At 36.8% G+C, this 17378-nt stretch overlaps 1 protein-coding gene across 2 annotated transcripts in view; it reads right to left on the bottom strand.

The window, feature by feature from the left end:
- Positions 1 to 17378, bottom strand: part of LOC106873181 (basic helix-loop-helix ARNT-like protein 1) — a 788348-nt gene that overhangs the window by 411638 nt on the left and 359332 nt on the right. The gene's annotated exons all lie outside the window — the stretch shown is intronic.

Genomic DNA, 17378 nt, shown 5'->3' with positions numbered 1-17378 from the left:
GAAACCGGGTCTTGAGATCATTGGCTGGAATGTCTCTCCAATTAGTGTTGATCTGGGACTAAACAATAACAACAACAACAACTACTACTACTACTACTACTACTATTACTACTACTACTACTATTACTACTACTACTATACAATTAAAACCTATCACCGCATGTTATATCATTAAACTATCTCCGCACCACTCTAGTATTATAGCCACAACCACTAAAGTAACCACTACATCCTTGCAGTCACTATCACAACACTACTACAGCTTCTACTATAACATTATGGTCCCCCCCTCCACATCCATGCCAATAGAGGCCATACTGCACTCACTGCTCTACAGCAATCCAGCACACCACTAAAACAATTCTCACACTACTCCATATTTCTTTATTGCCCACAAGGGGCTAAACATAGAGGGGACAAACAAGGACAGACAAAGGGATTAAGTCGATTACATCGACCCCAGTGCGAAATTGGTACTTAATTTATCGATCCTGAAAGGATGAAAGGCAAAGTCGACCTTGGCGGAATTTGAACTCGGAATGTAACAGCAGACGAAATACTGCAAAGCATTTCGTCCGACGTGCTAACGTTTCTGCCAGCTCGCCGCCCATCCACATCTCAAGAATCAAACACTAAAATACTTTCAACTACCTCTTACACAGCTACAGTCATTATTTATCTGTTCAGCTGCCATATGAGAACACAAAGGAACGGTTGAGAGAGACTTACTCAAAAGATATAGCAGAATTATAAATCATAAGCCCAAAGACAAGGCATGTAAGCACATCTCTGCAATTAAAAAAATAAGAACTTTTACTCCCTTTAGCGACTGTCTTCTTCATCTGTTAATAAATTGCATATAATGCATAAAATATAAATATATATTGCTTTGTATGCATTAAGTAAGCAGTCTTTTTGATGAATTCAATTCAAAAACACTACAAGCTATACATTATTATTATTATTATTTTTATTATTATTAAGGCAGTGAGCTGGCAGAATTGTTAGCACGCTGGATGAAATGCTTAGAGGTATTTTATCTGCTGCTAGATTCTGAGTTCAAATTCCATCAAAGTCGACTTTGCCTTTCATCCTTTCGGGGTTGATTAAATAAGTACCAGTGAAACACTGGGGTCGATGTAATGAACTTAATCCCCTCTCCTAAGCTGCCCTTGTGGGAAAAATTTGAAATCATTATTATTATTATTATTATTATTATTATTATTCCTTTCAAGATGGATAAATTAAGTACCAGTTGAGCACTGGAGTCAATCTAATTGCCTTATGCCCTCCCAAAAATTGCTGGCCTTGTACCAAAATTTGAAACTATTATTATTATTGTTGTTGTTATTATTATTATTATTATTATTATTATCATTATTATTATTATTATTATTGGTACGTAAAAGCAACTACTACACTCTCAGAGTGGTTGGCGTTAGGAAGGGCATCCAGCTGTAGAAACTCTGCCAAATCAGATTGGAGCCTGGTGTAGCCACCTGGTCCACCAGTCCTCAGTCAAATCGTCCAACCCATGCTAGCATGGAAAGCTGACGTTAAACAATGATGATGATGATGATGATGATGATTACTATTATTATGATTATTATTATTATTTGTAGCAGCAACTTTAATGCAATTGCAATCTGGTAAGTATGTCACAGAGGAGACTTTTCTTTCCTCCATGGATTTGCAGCAGCAACAACAACAGCTACAACAACAATAACACCATCAACACCATTAGCATCAAGCTCTTGAACATGCTAATACTTATACAGTAAATTTAGTGCACATACATGTTGCGGACAGAGATTTCAGAAGCATTTAACACATATTTATCATAACAACAAAGTATACACTCATAGACATGCAAGCACGCACACACACACACACACACACACCACCCCACACCACATCACAAAAACATACACATTGTTGAATTTATGATTTATGCCTATATTTGGTTGCATAAATGTTGAAAAATCTGTACATTTCTCTCTACCAAATCCTGTCACGAAGCTGTTATTGGCCTGAGCTATAGTAGAAGACATTCACCAAACATACTATGCAGTAGGTATAACATGGTTTGAATATGAGGCCATATGGTTTGGAAAGCAAGTTTCTCGACTACATGGCTACTCCTGCCCCTATGAATATGTATTGTATACATACATACAAACACGTGCACACACACACACACAAGGCCTCATCATCCTCATCATTATTTAATGATAGTCTTCCATGTTGGCATGGGTTGGACAGTTTGACAAGAGCCGGCCAGCCAGAGAGCTACCATGGCTTTGTTTGTCTGTTTGGCATGGATTTTATGGTTGGATGTCCTCCCTAACACCAACCACATTACCAAGTGTGCTGGGTACTTTCTATACAATCAAGCATTAAAGAATTATTCTTAAAAGCAAATGCATGCACATGGATACATACCCATAAATATAGGGAAAAAAACATGCAAAGACTCATACACACATATACATAAATATATGCAAACATACATGACAATGTACAGTAATTCATTCTAAAAAACAAAGATATGACCACACAGACACACACCTGCATACATAGATACAAAACAATGAAATTTCAAACAGATATATATATATATATATATATATATATATATATATATATATATATATATATATATATATATATATACATATATATATGTATATATGCTCAGTGATGTAATTAGGTGTTTGTATGTAGACTTAGATATATATACATACACACAAAGGAATATTAGTTTCAAATTTTGTCATATGCCCAGCAATTCTGAGGGAAGGAGTAAGTCAATTACATCAATCCTAGTGATCAAATGATATTTATTTTATGAACTCTGCAAAAGATAAAAGGTAAAGTTGACCTTGTTGAAATATGAACTCAGAATTATTTTACAGTGCACCCAGTAGTGGAGGTCTTGGTTCAGTTATTGCAGGGTTTTGAAGAGTGTTGAACCAACTCTTAGTAACTATTGTTCCCACATCTTCTATGACTTGAAGTAGTAGCGCCTGTCAGAGTGTGGAGGAGCATGGCTTAGTGGTTTAGGCGTTGGACTTATGATCGTGAGATTGTGGTTTCAGTTCCTGAACTGGGTGATGTGCTGTGTTCTTGAGCAAAGCACTTCATTTCACGTTGCTCCAGTTCACTCAGATGGCAAAAATGAGTAATCCTATGACAGACCAGTGTCCCATCCAGGTAGGGAATTTATATACCAAGAAACCAGCTTTTATGAGTTAGTATGACTTGAGAAGGTAACTTTACCTTTAACCTGTCAGGGTTTTGGATATGTGTAAATTAGCATGTTATGGGAGAAACTCCAAGTACAAACCCTTACTGCCTTCTAAGTGCCGTGGGAAAAGAAAAGGTAAGGAGTGTCAACCTTGACAGCAAATCAAGGAGTGAAGTCCCTCGGATGGTATATTAACCTCTTTGACACTCTTCTAGCGACTCCATGGTAGGTAGAGCTCTCCAACTCAGAAGGATATGGCCACTCCAATGTAAAGCTTACAGCTTGCTGGTCACCACAGCTGTCTTAGCCCATTGAACCATTTTGGTCAGACACCCAAGTCTAAAGAATGGAATCAGATTGTGTGGATGGATTCTCATTTTAAAACTACTTTGTGCAGGCAGGGGAATAAAAAAAAGCTCTGCAACATCAAAGATCAGTTTACATAACCGCTTGCAGGTGTGCTGCCCTGCCTTGTGATCTGCAGATATGCAGAAATAGCCATCATCAATTTATATACATAAATATTTGTAGATAGAGAGAGAGAGGGAGAGAGAGGAAGAGAAAGGGAGAGGGAGAGAGAGAGAGAGAGAGAGAGAGAGAGAGAGAGAGAAATACACAAATGTATTCATATGTGCATAAAATGCATGCATATACACTGTATAAAACACACAAATCATAAATACACACACACATATATACATATGCATATACACACTATATATATATATATATATATATATATATATATATATATATATATATCATATGTGCTGGTGTGTAATGTGAGTGTGTGTACAAAACAGTATAAAACACACATATATACATATGTACGTACCTACCTGAATGTATACTAACACAAACACAAAAATAGACAAATCATGCCGCTAAAATAAACAAAAAAAAAACCTATAAAAAATATCACTGAAAAGAGGAAATCTCCCCTCCCCCCCTTTCACAGAGAATAACAAAAATGCCAAGAGAAATATTCTCACATAAACCTTTATTAGACACAAAATATGTCTAACGGTTTATTTGTGAAAAAAATGTTCGAAAGACTAAAATGTTTATTGGCTACTGGTTAGCTTGTAGTAAAACTGGTTCAACTAGTGAACAACCATTTTAGTGGTATATCAAGTGATATTAATTTCATCATCATTATCATCATCATCATCATTGTTTTAACGAAAACTTTTCCATGCTGGCATAGGTGAGATGGACTTTATTGTCGCAAATTTTCTATGGTAAGATGCTCTTCCTTTCACCAACCCTCACCTCTTTTCCAACTGACACTGTATTTCTCCATGACCTAACATGTTTTAACGGAAGACTGAAAATGATGACACTGCTTGTATGACAGTGAAACTCGTTTACAACAATTATGTGATGACTAGACAAGGAGACACAAACACACAGATACTCACTATACATTTGTATTTAGATACACACACACACACACACACACACACACACACATATGCACGCACATACGCACAACACGCGCATGCAAATAATCAATATGTATTTACATATATATATATATATATATGTATATATATATTTAGTGTAGGAGTTTATTAGTTATCTTGTTACTCAATTATTGATGGAGTTGATCATAACTCAATGCATTGTTTGCCCAGTCAAATCCTGAGTTTATAAACAAGCATAACCCAGTTAATGCGTGTGTGTGTGTGTGTGTGTGTGTGTGTGTGTATGTATGTTTGCATGTATGTATGTAAGTATGTAGGTATGTATGTGTGCATGTATGTGTGTATGTATGTATATATGTATATATATATATGTATGTGTATATATATATATATATATATGTATTTACATATATATATATACATATATATATATATATATATATATATATATATATATGTATTTATATATATATATATATATATATATGTATATATATATATATATATATATATATATATATATATGTATATATATATGCATGTATATATGTATATATATATATATACAATAAATAAATATATATATATATATATATATATATATATATATATATATATATATATATATATACTCACACATGCATATATGGGTACAGGTCGTTACCGACAGTGCAAATAACATGAATATGTAAACAAACGAGTTAAATACATAGGCAACTAGAAAAAAAAAACCCTGGAAAACAGGACAAGTAAAGACAAAGAAAGGACCCTTCATCAGTTTTCAGCTGTCTATCTACTCCTCATTTCAAGCATCGTTGCTATTATGCAAAAGTGTCGTAAGTCCAAATACTTGTTTTTTTCAGAAACGAAAGAATATTTTCGCCATTCCATAGCAAAACTGTTGTTCTACACTTTGACAATTTTTGATATCTTGGCATATGAAGCAACTGGAGATACGATAGTTTGAGCAAAAGAACCGGCTATTGCAGGCAAAATTAAATTTGCAAAAACGCATGTGGACAAGTTTAGACATATGATAGTTTAACATAATATCAACGATATATATATATATATATATATATATATATATATATATATATATATATATATATATATATATATATACATGCATTTATACACACACACACACACACACAGAGTATACATATGCACATAACTAATACAGATAAGTGTATTTCTGCGTGCGCATGTGTGCCTCATCTGTGTGCATGTGTGTGTGTGTGTGTGTGTGTACACGATTACACGATGGTGGAGATTTTGATGGAGATGCGGTAACAAATGACGTGTAATTGTTTATCTCAAATACCCTCAGAGAGCGATCCACCCACTTCAGCTCCAGACTGGATGAAATATTTCACCGGTTCGCTTTAAATACAGAACTGCTTTTCTTTTAATCGACATTAACGGTTGTATTATTTATATTTAAAAACCCAAATCACGGCGTAGCTGTGGTCAACTTTGCTTTCAAATTTCCGGGTTCGATAAAATGAGTACTAATGAAGTACTGGATCGATGGAATCAATTCTTCTGTTCCACCCACAAAAGTAATGGCTTTGTCTTGCATGATGGCAGAATCATAAGTGTTGGAGGAGAAACAAGACAGAGCTTTACGGTATATGTTCCGGCTCCTTACATTCTGAGTTCAAACTTCACCATGGGTAATTTCATATTTCCGCGGTCTTTAAAACACAGTACCAGTCAAGTACTGGAGTCTACAATACTGAGTAATCACCACACCTTCCCTAAAAATTGTTGGTCTTGTGTCCAGCTGGAATCGCTAAGTACACCAGACGAAATGCTTGCTTACTAGTAAATGCGACAGCATCAGTCGGTGGAGGTGGGGAGCCGGCTCCGACCAACGAGTTTACCACGTCCCTCACAAATGTTGACTATATCCAACGTCCAACTTTCAAATTTGACAAATGCCCAACCGGGAGAACAAATGCGACAAATAGCGCGGACATCGTAGCCATAGTCGTTATTTGCTGTTGAGGTGTGAAGTTCATGTTCAGAGTTCCAGTGGGAATACAAGTTTATATAAGATCCCCGGCCACCTGCATATAGACTTTGCGATAGTGTGATCCATAGCAGCTCATCTTACCGTCAATTGTCGCAGAGGATTCGCTGTCCAAATCACTGCCCATTATCGGAGCGGGTTTGAAGCAGGTTCTAGGGAGATGATTTAACAAAAGCTAAGGGTCGCCTGACACACAGTGGTCTTCCAGCACACTGGACACCAACACCGAATTTCTGAGTGCCCTTGCTATTAGTAGATAGTTGTTGAACCTGCAGTAGATTCACCCGTCCTTTTGACAGGTCTTGTTTTTAGTCCTGCTAGGTTTCTAGCAACCCTCCTCACAAGGCAAATAGTGGGGTTGCCGGTTTAGTCGCCAACGACCTGACCATGCAGTAGGTTGTTTCCAGTCCTTTACATTATTGGTTCAAGACCTTGTGAAGTCATCTTTGCTGTGCACACTCCAGACCTGATAAAATAAAATATCAATTGAGAGCTGGTATTGATTTAATCGATCAATACACCCCTTCCTCAAATATGTAGTCTTGTGCCTCTGACAGAAATTCATCAGTCATGTACTGCAGTCGATGTAATCGCTTAACCCTAACCCCTTCCTGAGCCTAAATTTGAAACGACTATCATCATTATTACGTCCAGAACGCGTCTGGCTATTGGCTGAATCCATTGTGAAGATCCCATCGCCTTCCTTTGGCCGGGAAGAATAGTTAGATGCTTTATCTGGTGGCCTGAGCAAAAGAGGTTGTGTTATGGATGAGATCGAAAGGGCTTTGAAAGACATCTTTCTCTTTGGCCAAGCCTTACAAACTCCTCAATACTTTTGAGAACTCTTAGAGAAAACATTATTATTATTATTATTATTATTATTATTATTATTATTATTATTATTATTATTATTATTATCAAGTGAGAGAGCAGTGCATACCATCAAAGTGATACTGGGATACAACTAAACGAAGCTCAATATACTCATCATGACTACTCGTCTAATAAGTGTACAAAGGTACATGCATCACAATCATATGTGCGTGACATGATAATCTCATATCAAGATAAACAACGCATGATCTTGCAGGTGGGATCCAGTTAGAATTTTCTTCGGGTCGAGTAGCCCATCCCGCTCAAATGGTCCTTGAATAAAGTTTGTTTAAGGATGATGAACGAAACACTCATGTTTCCAGAGGTGAATTATTCAAACTCCAAAGAATTCCTCTCAACACATGGCTATGCTCTTGATCAGAGAGGTGCATATCGTCAGCTACCAAGGGACATACTCAACTAGTTAAGGTTAAGCAACTGACAAGCAAATCCGTGGTATTGAGCAGAATATTAACTGTAGCCCATCTTTTATACCGAGACAAAACATTATTATTATTATTATTGTAAACCCTTGTGGTTAATAAAGAAATAATAATAATAATAATAATAATAATAATAATAATAATACTAATAATAATAATAATAATAACAATAATAATAACAATAATAATAATAATAATAATAATAATAATAATAATAATAATAAAAATAATAATAATAATAATAATAATAATAATAATAATAATAATAATAATAATTAATAATAATAATAATAATAATTAATAATTATTAATAATAATAATAATAATAATAATAATTATTATTATTATTATTATTATTATTATTATTATTATTCAGTAGTTTTATTTTTATAACGTGCTTTCACTTCACTACCGAGCGCAGCTCTGTGCGCCTTGGGTATGTGCTGTGGTTTGCTGTGGTGCTCTTATGTTTACTGTATTGAAAGTGTTTTGCGTAGAATGTGTGCAGTACCCAGTAGTGCAATTTTCTGTATGTTATATATATTTGTAAGTCCTGGTGTTTTTGTTATGTATTTGTCTGAATATTTTTTTATTATACCTAAGGCACCTACTATGATAGGAATTGTTTCTGTTTTTAGATTCCACATTCGAGTTATCTCTATTTCCAGGTCTTATTATTATTATTATTATTATTATTATTATTATTATTATTATTATTATTATTATTATTATTATTATTATTATTATTATTATTGTTATTATTATTATTAAGACGGCAAGCTGGTAGAATTGTTAGTACACTAGATGAAATGCTTAGCGGTATTTTGTCTGTCGCTACGTTCTGAGTTCAAATTCCGCCGAGGTCGACTTTGCGTTTCATCCATTCCCCTCCTCCCAAATGTTAGGCCTTGTGCCTTTAGTAGAAAGGATTATTATTACTTTTCTTATACCGCCAAGGTCGACTTTACCATTCATCCTTTTGGAGTCGATAAAATGAGTACCAGTCGAGTACTGGAATCAATGTAATCGGCTATCCCCCCTCCACCAAAATTTCAGGCCTTGTGCCTATAGAAGAAAGGATTATTATTATTATTAGTGATTGTTTTACTAGTAGTAGTAATAGTAGTAACCGCAGTAACCTCTTTTCTCTAAATCGGCCTTGGCCTATTTTATCGCTGTACCGCAGCAGTAAAAAGAGAAAAAAAATCCCTGCTCCTCCCATCACCACTCCGCCATTTAGCAGTAACAGCAGCAGCAGCGACGTTACTACAACCGCGATCCACTCCCTACTACTACTACTACTACTACTACTACTACTACTACTACTACTACTACTACTACTGCTACTAATCATCGTGATAATAATAATAAAACAGGGCTAGTATAGAAGTGGGCGTGGCAGTGGAGATATGTGATGTCAGTGAAGGGGGACTTTGAACTGTGTGCTTGTGTGTGTGTGTGAATAAATATTGTTGTCTGTGAAATGGTTTGTTAAGAAGAGCGGTGGTAGTGGTGGTGGGTGCGGTGGTAATGGTGACGGTGACGGTGTCTAGATTACGTCGCTGCTTACGAAACCGGTCGCATTTTTTCCTTCTTTCCTCTTAACACTTATTCAAAGTTTAACCTTCAATGAATGGCCCGCGCAAATATATACTGACACATACGCGCGCGCGCGCGGTCACGCTTGTGTGTGTGTGTGTGTGTGTGTGTGTGTGTGTTTGTGTGTGTATGTGTGTGTAACCAATATCTAACCAAGGAAGTTGAACGCGTTTATAGCAAATTATGAATGCACTACATACTGTATACATAGATTTAAAACTATTTGATAACATACAACGAGATTCTACCATGACTAAATAGTACTGGTTTTGGTGATGGTGAAGGTCTTACAATTGTATCACATTTATAATAGAATACTAATGAAAGTGACTTCAAAGTTTCGGGCAGCTAAACCATCATCAGACTATGCAATGATGGCTTAACTGGCCGAAACTTCGAAGTTTGTGTCAATACTATTCTTCTTAATATGTGTGTGTGTATGCATGTGTGTGCATGTATGTGTGTGTGTGTGTGTGTGTGTGTGTGTGTGTGGCAAATACGTCCTCCTCGATTAACACATAGATAAATATTAGTTTCAAATTCTGGCACAAGGCCAGCAAATTTGGAGGCGGGGATAAGTCGACTGGTACTTATCAGTTCAACTGGTACCTATTTTATCGACTTCGAAAGGATGAAAGGCAAAGTCGACCTCGGTGGAATTTGAACTCAGAACATAAAGACAGACGAAATGCCGCTAAGTATTTTGCCCGGTATGCTTAAGGATTCTGCCAGCTCGTTGCCTTACATACAACTATACTTGTTTCAGTCATTTGACTGCGGCCATGTTGACAACTCACTATATATATATATATATATATATATATATATATATATATATATATATATATATATATATACATATATATACACATAAAGTTTTTTTTATTATTTTCTCTCTCTTTATTTCCTCGTGTTCTTTTCTGTTGAAGAGCGTAGGCTCGAAACGTAAAAGACTTTCTCACATCCCCGAGCGTCAAACTCATACACTTGCTTGTTGTTTATACACCTATCTTCGTCTTTTGTTTTTCAGTAAATTTCAACTATATATATATATATATATATATATATATATATATACATAGACACACATACACATGAAAAGGACCAACAGCTGTCTGGATTTTACTTTCGCCTTCCATCATACACATATATACCGTTAGTCTTAGAAACAAACACACATATGCATTCATCCTTCTCTCCTGGTATCCACTCATATGCCTATATATACTTATCAACCTATATACATATATATACAACACACACACACATGCATGCATGCGTGATGTATATGTATATGAACGTGTGTCCATGTGTGTACACTAGCGTAGCTGGTGGTGGGGGGTCTGTAAGGGCTGCACTTTTCATCCTGTTGTAGGCTATTGCTGTAGGCAATGTGTTTTTTGTGGGGTCCAGGGACGGCAAACGGAAGGGCGGCACACACTCTTGCTACGCTAGTGCGTGTGTGTCTGTGTGGAAGAATATGCTTGTATATGTGTGTTTGAATGTAGACACACTCTCATGTATATATCTATATATTAATGTATCTATCTCTGTTTGCATAAATGACATTGCAAATGTCATCAAATATAGTTAAATAAAATAGTTTCTAGACGAATTTATGCGCCAGAGAATCACCAGAGGAGTATATGACCGAACAAAAATCCAATCTGAGGTATATGCCGTAATTCGATGGTGGGTGGGGGGAATATGCTGCGAAGTGGGGTAAAATTCGGGATTATCCATTTTGAAAAAGCGAATAAAGTTTTAAGCAGCCAAATTCACTTTCCTTGGCAGAGTTTCCCGTAACATCCAATAACATTGGAGTCTTTGGTCTAACTGTGGATAACAAGATAAACTGAAGTGCACACAGCAACAATAAAGTCGAGATGGTTCGTAGAATGTGCTCACGGATCCTTAGAACTTTCCTGTCAAGAGATACTGATATCACCATCCTCTTCTTTTCCATATTTTTCTGGTCTTACTTTGTATATTGCTGCCCACTATTGTTTCCCTATAAATATGCCCATCACTAAGTGGGGGTGCACTGGAGGCACTACCCCCTCACTATATAATGGTGCACCCTCAGATTTAGAAAATATAGTTTTTACAAAAATCTTCCTCCAATACAAACTGCTGCCCACCCAGAATATTCTTAAGTACCCACAGGCACCAAATCTGACGACGGATCTGCCTGCAGAGAACACAAGCATGAGAATTAAAGCAATGCAGACATCGATCACAAAAAGTACAAGTCATAACAGGCTTTGATTATTGGTATCACCTCAAAAACTCAAACTTTACTCTCTCCGAAGCTGCCGTACGGGTTACATTATTTGTAGAATGGGAAAAATATTCCATCGATACAGTCCAAACGATGAATGGTATCAATTCTCTGAAGGTTTGGCCCCAGAGCCGTACGCCCTCAAATAAATTCGAGCTCACGTCACATGACAACATTGCTACACACTTTTTATTTTTCGACTCGACTGGTCCTGCTTTATTCAACATCACCCCAAAGGAAATCAAAGAAGAAAAGTATCTAAAAATATTTAAATAGTACTTGGACAAGAAATGATATCAGACAAGTCACCGACGCCCGAAAATATTTCGGCAAGCAGCAACTCCTTATTCCAGGGGCTAAAATATGACTTAAAAGATATCTCTAAGTGATGTGGTTGAGTTAGGTATGATTTCAGCCAATAATGGCCAAAACATATACAAACTGTTTGGAGCACACAACACACACATTTGAAAATATGTGTGATGTGTATGTATGTATGTATGTATGTATGTATGTATGTATGTATGTATGTATGTATGCATGTATGTATGTATGTGTGCAGATTTGTATGTTTTGCGTTATGTATGTATTCTCATGCATATAGTTGCATATCTAGACATGCTTATCTATAGCTAAATGATAAACTTCTGAAAGTTTAACAGAGTTTTACAGTTCCAGTGATTGGATCTGTAGTCTTCGAATTAGCTTTCTCCTTTCTGGTTTTGAGAAGGCTAATTTCTCAAGATCGGTATTTAGGCAGTGTGTTACCTATCCCAGGTCCCGATAATTACAGGTATAAACCTGAACTTGTAATCTGAATGGAGCAACTGCAAATTTCTCAATAGTTCAGCGCAGGCATTCTCTGTTTCATATCAGTTGGGCAACTGATTTCCACAACTGCACAGTTTCTCTTCTCTATCCCAAATCATTATACCAGGTCTTACATTTTATTGAGGTCTTCACTGGGACATTCCACCAGTACCTCTTTTCATTGTGAGTGGCTATGGCTTCTATCATACTGTGGGTTCTTATTTCTTTGTCCTCGGGGTTATCCTTCCGACGGATTTCATTATATATATTATATATATATATATATATGTATATATATATATATGCTTGTATGTATTCTTTTATTTGTTTCAGTCATTTGACTGCGACCATGCTGGAGCACCGCCTTTAGTCGAGCAAATCGATGCTAGGACTTATTCTTTGTAAGCCCAGTAATTATTCTATCGGTAACTCTTGCCGAACCGCTAAGTGACGGGGACGTAAATACGCCAGCATCGGTTGTCAATCAATCTTGGGGGACAAACATAGACACACAAACATATCCGTAAACATTCATACATACACACACACACACACAAACACACACACACACACACACACACACACACACACATATATATATATATATATATATATATATATATACGACGGGCTTCTTTCAGTTTCCGTCTACCAAATCTACTCACAAGGTCGGCTCAAGGCTATAGATAGTAGAAGACACTTGCCCAAGGTGGCACGAAGTGGGACTGAACCCGAAACCATGTGGTTGGTAAGTAAGCTACTTACATATATAAGGTTCAAAAGAAGACAAAAAAACAATGACAAAAAATGACAACGTGAGGACGTGATACGGATAGTGTTACTAGACGCTCGGGAAAGGAAAGAGAGAAACGCATGTATGTCTGTACTTATGTATCTGTGCTTGTCCCCCCACCATTGTTTGACAACCGATATTGGTGTGTTTACGTCCCTGTAACATAGCGGTTCGGCAAAAGAGACCGATAGAATAAGTACTAGGCTTACAAAAAATTAAATCCTGGGGGCGATTTGTTCGATTAAAGGCATGACCGCAGTCAAATGACTGAAACAAGTAAAAGAAAAAAAGAATTCTTGTTATGACCGTTCTGATTTTTAAATAAATACTGAAGTCATGGTATACCCAGCTGTACGTTAATTATTATAAAAGTGCCCTGTATTTTTGAAGACGGTAGATTTAAGGTAGTTTAAAGCGACCTTGATCTATTTGGTACAATGTTGTTGTTGTTGTTATCGTCATTGTTGCTGCTGTTGTTCTTGTTGTATAATACTACATACGTCAGTGAGACATTGTAATGTACCCATGACACCCACACGGCACTGAGGAGAGAAAAACCTTTGTTAAAAATAAATAAAATATTGAATATCAATGACGTCTACATATGTGTGTAGCATATTGCATGTACGCATGTGTGTGTGTGTGTGTGTGTGCGTGCGCGTGCGTGTGTGTGTATGTATTCACTTTCTCCTTTTAATTTTAGAGTAAATTTTGACCAGCCACCTACTTGGTAGCAAGGTTGTGAAGGAAAGTATCTTGTTTAAACCATCGGTCTTTAAAGGTCTTGCAAATTGTTGAAGTCCAAGATATCGTAACCATTTGTAGCATATGAATTAAAGATATATATGTATGTTTGTATGTATGTGTGTATGTATGTATGTATGTACGTATGCATGCATGTATGCATGCATACATGTGCTTGTGTGTGTGTGTGTGTGTGTTTGGGTACAACGTGCATTCAGCTAAGGTACACAAGAAACGCATCAGACACGTGTATGCATACGTACAAATGTATATATGCATATATACACTCGCACAAATAAACACACACACACAACAGAAGCCACTTATAGTCGAAAGCAATATTATCAACCAGTTATTATCAAAACCAGAGGATTCCGAACTCTTTAATTGCTTGATGTGATTAAAAAGGCCGTGTCAGCGATCAAAATAAGTGGTTCCCCTTATTATATATATATATATATATATATATATATATATATATATATATATATATATGTTTGTGTGTGTGTGTGTGTGAGAAAGTTGGTATGTGAAAGCACGTGGTTGGATGTATAAAAGATAATAAGAGTGAAAAAACTACAGAAGGCTTGTGTTACATGGTTAAAATATATATTTAAATTATGTCAGAAAAATGTTAGAAAAATGTTAGAAAATTTTTTTGGTATATAAACATTGTATTTTGAGAAATAACCCGGTTATTTCTCAAAATACAATGTTTATATACCAAAAAGATTTTCTAACATTTTTCTAACATTTTTCTAACATTTTTCTGACATAATTTAAATATATATTTTAACCATGTAACACAAGCCTTCTGTAGTTTTTTCACTCTTATTATCTTTTATATATATATATATACTCTTTTACTCTTTTACTTGTTTCAGTCATTTGACTGAGGCCGTGCTGGAGCACCGCCTTTAGTTGAGAAAATCGACCCCAGGACTTATTATTTGTAAGCCTAGTACTTATTCTATCGGTCTCTTTTAGCCGAACCGCTAAGTTACGGGGACGTAAACACACCAGCATCGGTTGTCAAGCGATGCTAGGGGGACAAACACACACACACACACACACACACACACACACACACACACATATATATATATATATATATATATACGACGGGCTTCTTTCAGTTTCCGTCTACCAAATCCAATCACAAGGCTTTGGTCGGCCCGAGACTATAGTAGAAGATATTTACCTAAGGTGCCACGCGGTGGGACTGAACCCGGAACCATGTGGTTAATAAGCAAGCTACTTACCACACATACACAGAGACACACACATCTCAGGTCGCTTTTGTGCAACTGGTAACTTGTAAACCAGAACAACGTGCTGCATGGTTAGGTCGTCGGCGACCAAACCGGTAACCTTATCAAGCTTGCTTAGTGAGCGGGGTGGTTTTTGAACACCCTTTGGAATGGAAAACGAAACTTGTCAAAGGACAGAAGAACTGAGGGGAGTGAAAGGCTATCCAACATAGTCAAGTGCAGATGTTGCTCACTAGTCGTAGTGAAGACAATCTCTTAAATAAAACTTTGTGAAGGTTGTCTCTACAGATATTCCATAGAATATTCTGTAGAGACAATCTTAAGAAATGATGTAAAGTGCGCTGCTAACACAGTAAAACACGGTATTGGCTTATGAAAACGTTTAATGTACTTTATAGTATATTATGGTTGCATGTCGCGTTCCTACAAGTCATTAATATGAAATAAAACTGTTCAGTAACGACTTGCAGCCAGCTGATACTATTCTGCACAGAAAAAATTATGGACATGAAGACGTTAAAATGTCGCCTACGGATGACTGATAAACACGCTCGCACGCACTACGCACGCGCACGCGCACGCAGACACACATAGCCGAAAGTTCAGATTTCTGAAATCTGAGTTTCACGTTCTGGTTGTCAAAATAAAATCTGATCAATGAATGTGGGATACATACATACATACATACATACATACACGCGGACACACACATGTAGATGGATGGATGGATGGATGGATGGATGGATGGATCACTGGATGGATCGATGGATCAATGGATCGATCGATGGGCCGGCGGGCGGGCAGATGAATGTGTGTGTGTGTGTGTGTGTGTGTAATTTTCTAAAGTTGCCGTTTAATGTGTGCATTTGTGTGTTGTACTATGAGAGTAATTTTGTCCATAGAAACACACACACACACACTGGCTGTACTTATTAATATTATCATTAAGGTAAAGGCAGCGAGCTGGCAGAATCGTAACCGCGCCAGGCAAAATGCTTAGCGGCATTTCGTTCGACTTTACGTTCTGAGTTCAAATTCCGTCGAAGTCAACTTTGCCTTTCATCCTCCCAGGGTCTATAAAATAAAAAGCAGTTGAGCTCTGGGTACGATGTAATCGATTTGCCCCTCCTACGAAATTGCTGGCCTTGTGTCTAAATTAGAAACCTTTTTAGCTAACCTATTTTTTGATTAATAATTTGATCTAACAATCAGTTAGTTTGTGGGCGTCCTTTTACTGCCATTCGCCACCTCATTTGTGATATACCCTCCAGGTCTGTCATACTGTATCTAAACCAAAGTAATTGGTCACGACAATGGAGAGGTCGTGAATGGCGAGGGAAGGACTCTCATAGAGTGATTGACTGATCACATGATTAGTTAAACAGTTAATCGATTGGTTAATTGGCTATCTAGATATGACTAACAATCTTTGCTACAATAGGCACAATGCCTGAAATTTGAGAGAGAAAGCAAGCCGATTACATTAACCCCAGTACCTGACTGGTACTTATTTTATCGAATCCGAGAGGATGAAAGGCAAAGTCGACCTCAGTGGAATTTGAACTCAGAAAGGACGAAATGTCGCGAAGCATTTTTCCCGGCGTGATAACGATTCTGCAAGCTCGCCGCCTTGAAATAAAACTTGTGCGAGTGTTATTGCTGGCAAAATAACCGTCCCAACGATACAACATCTATTTCGACACACGATTTCCCATTAAGAATCTTGCAACACACGCGCGCGCGCACGCACACACGTATATATTCAAATATACACAAGTAGGTTTAGACAGTATCATGTGACAACTTGCTGGGGCTGCCTACTGGACCCTAGCAGCGGGAAATTTAGACAGTG

The sequence above is a fragment of the Octopus bimaculoides genome, chromosome 7, assembly GCF_046866305.1.
Source record: "Octopus bimaculoides isolate indiv1 chromosome 7, ASM4686630v1, whole genome shotgun sequence".
In the NCBI taxonomy this organism is placed as follows: domain Eukaryota; kingdom Metazoa; phylum Mollusca; class Cephalopoda; order Octopoda; family Octopodidae; genus Octopus; species Octopus bimaculoides.
The sequence above is the reverse complement of the archived record's forward strand: the minus strand, read 5'-3'. Positions and strand labels throughout refer to the sequence as shown.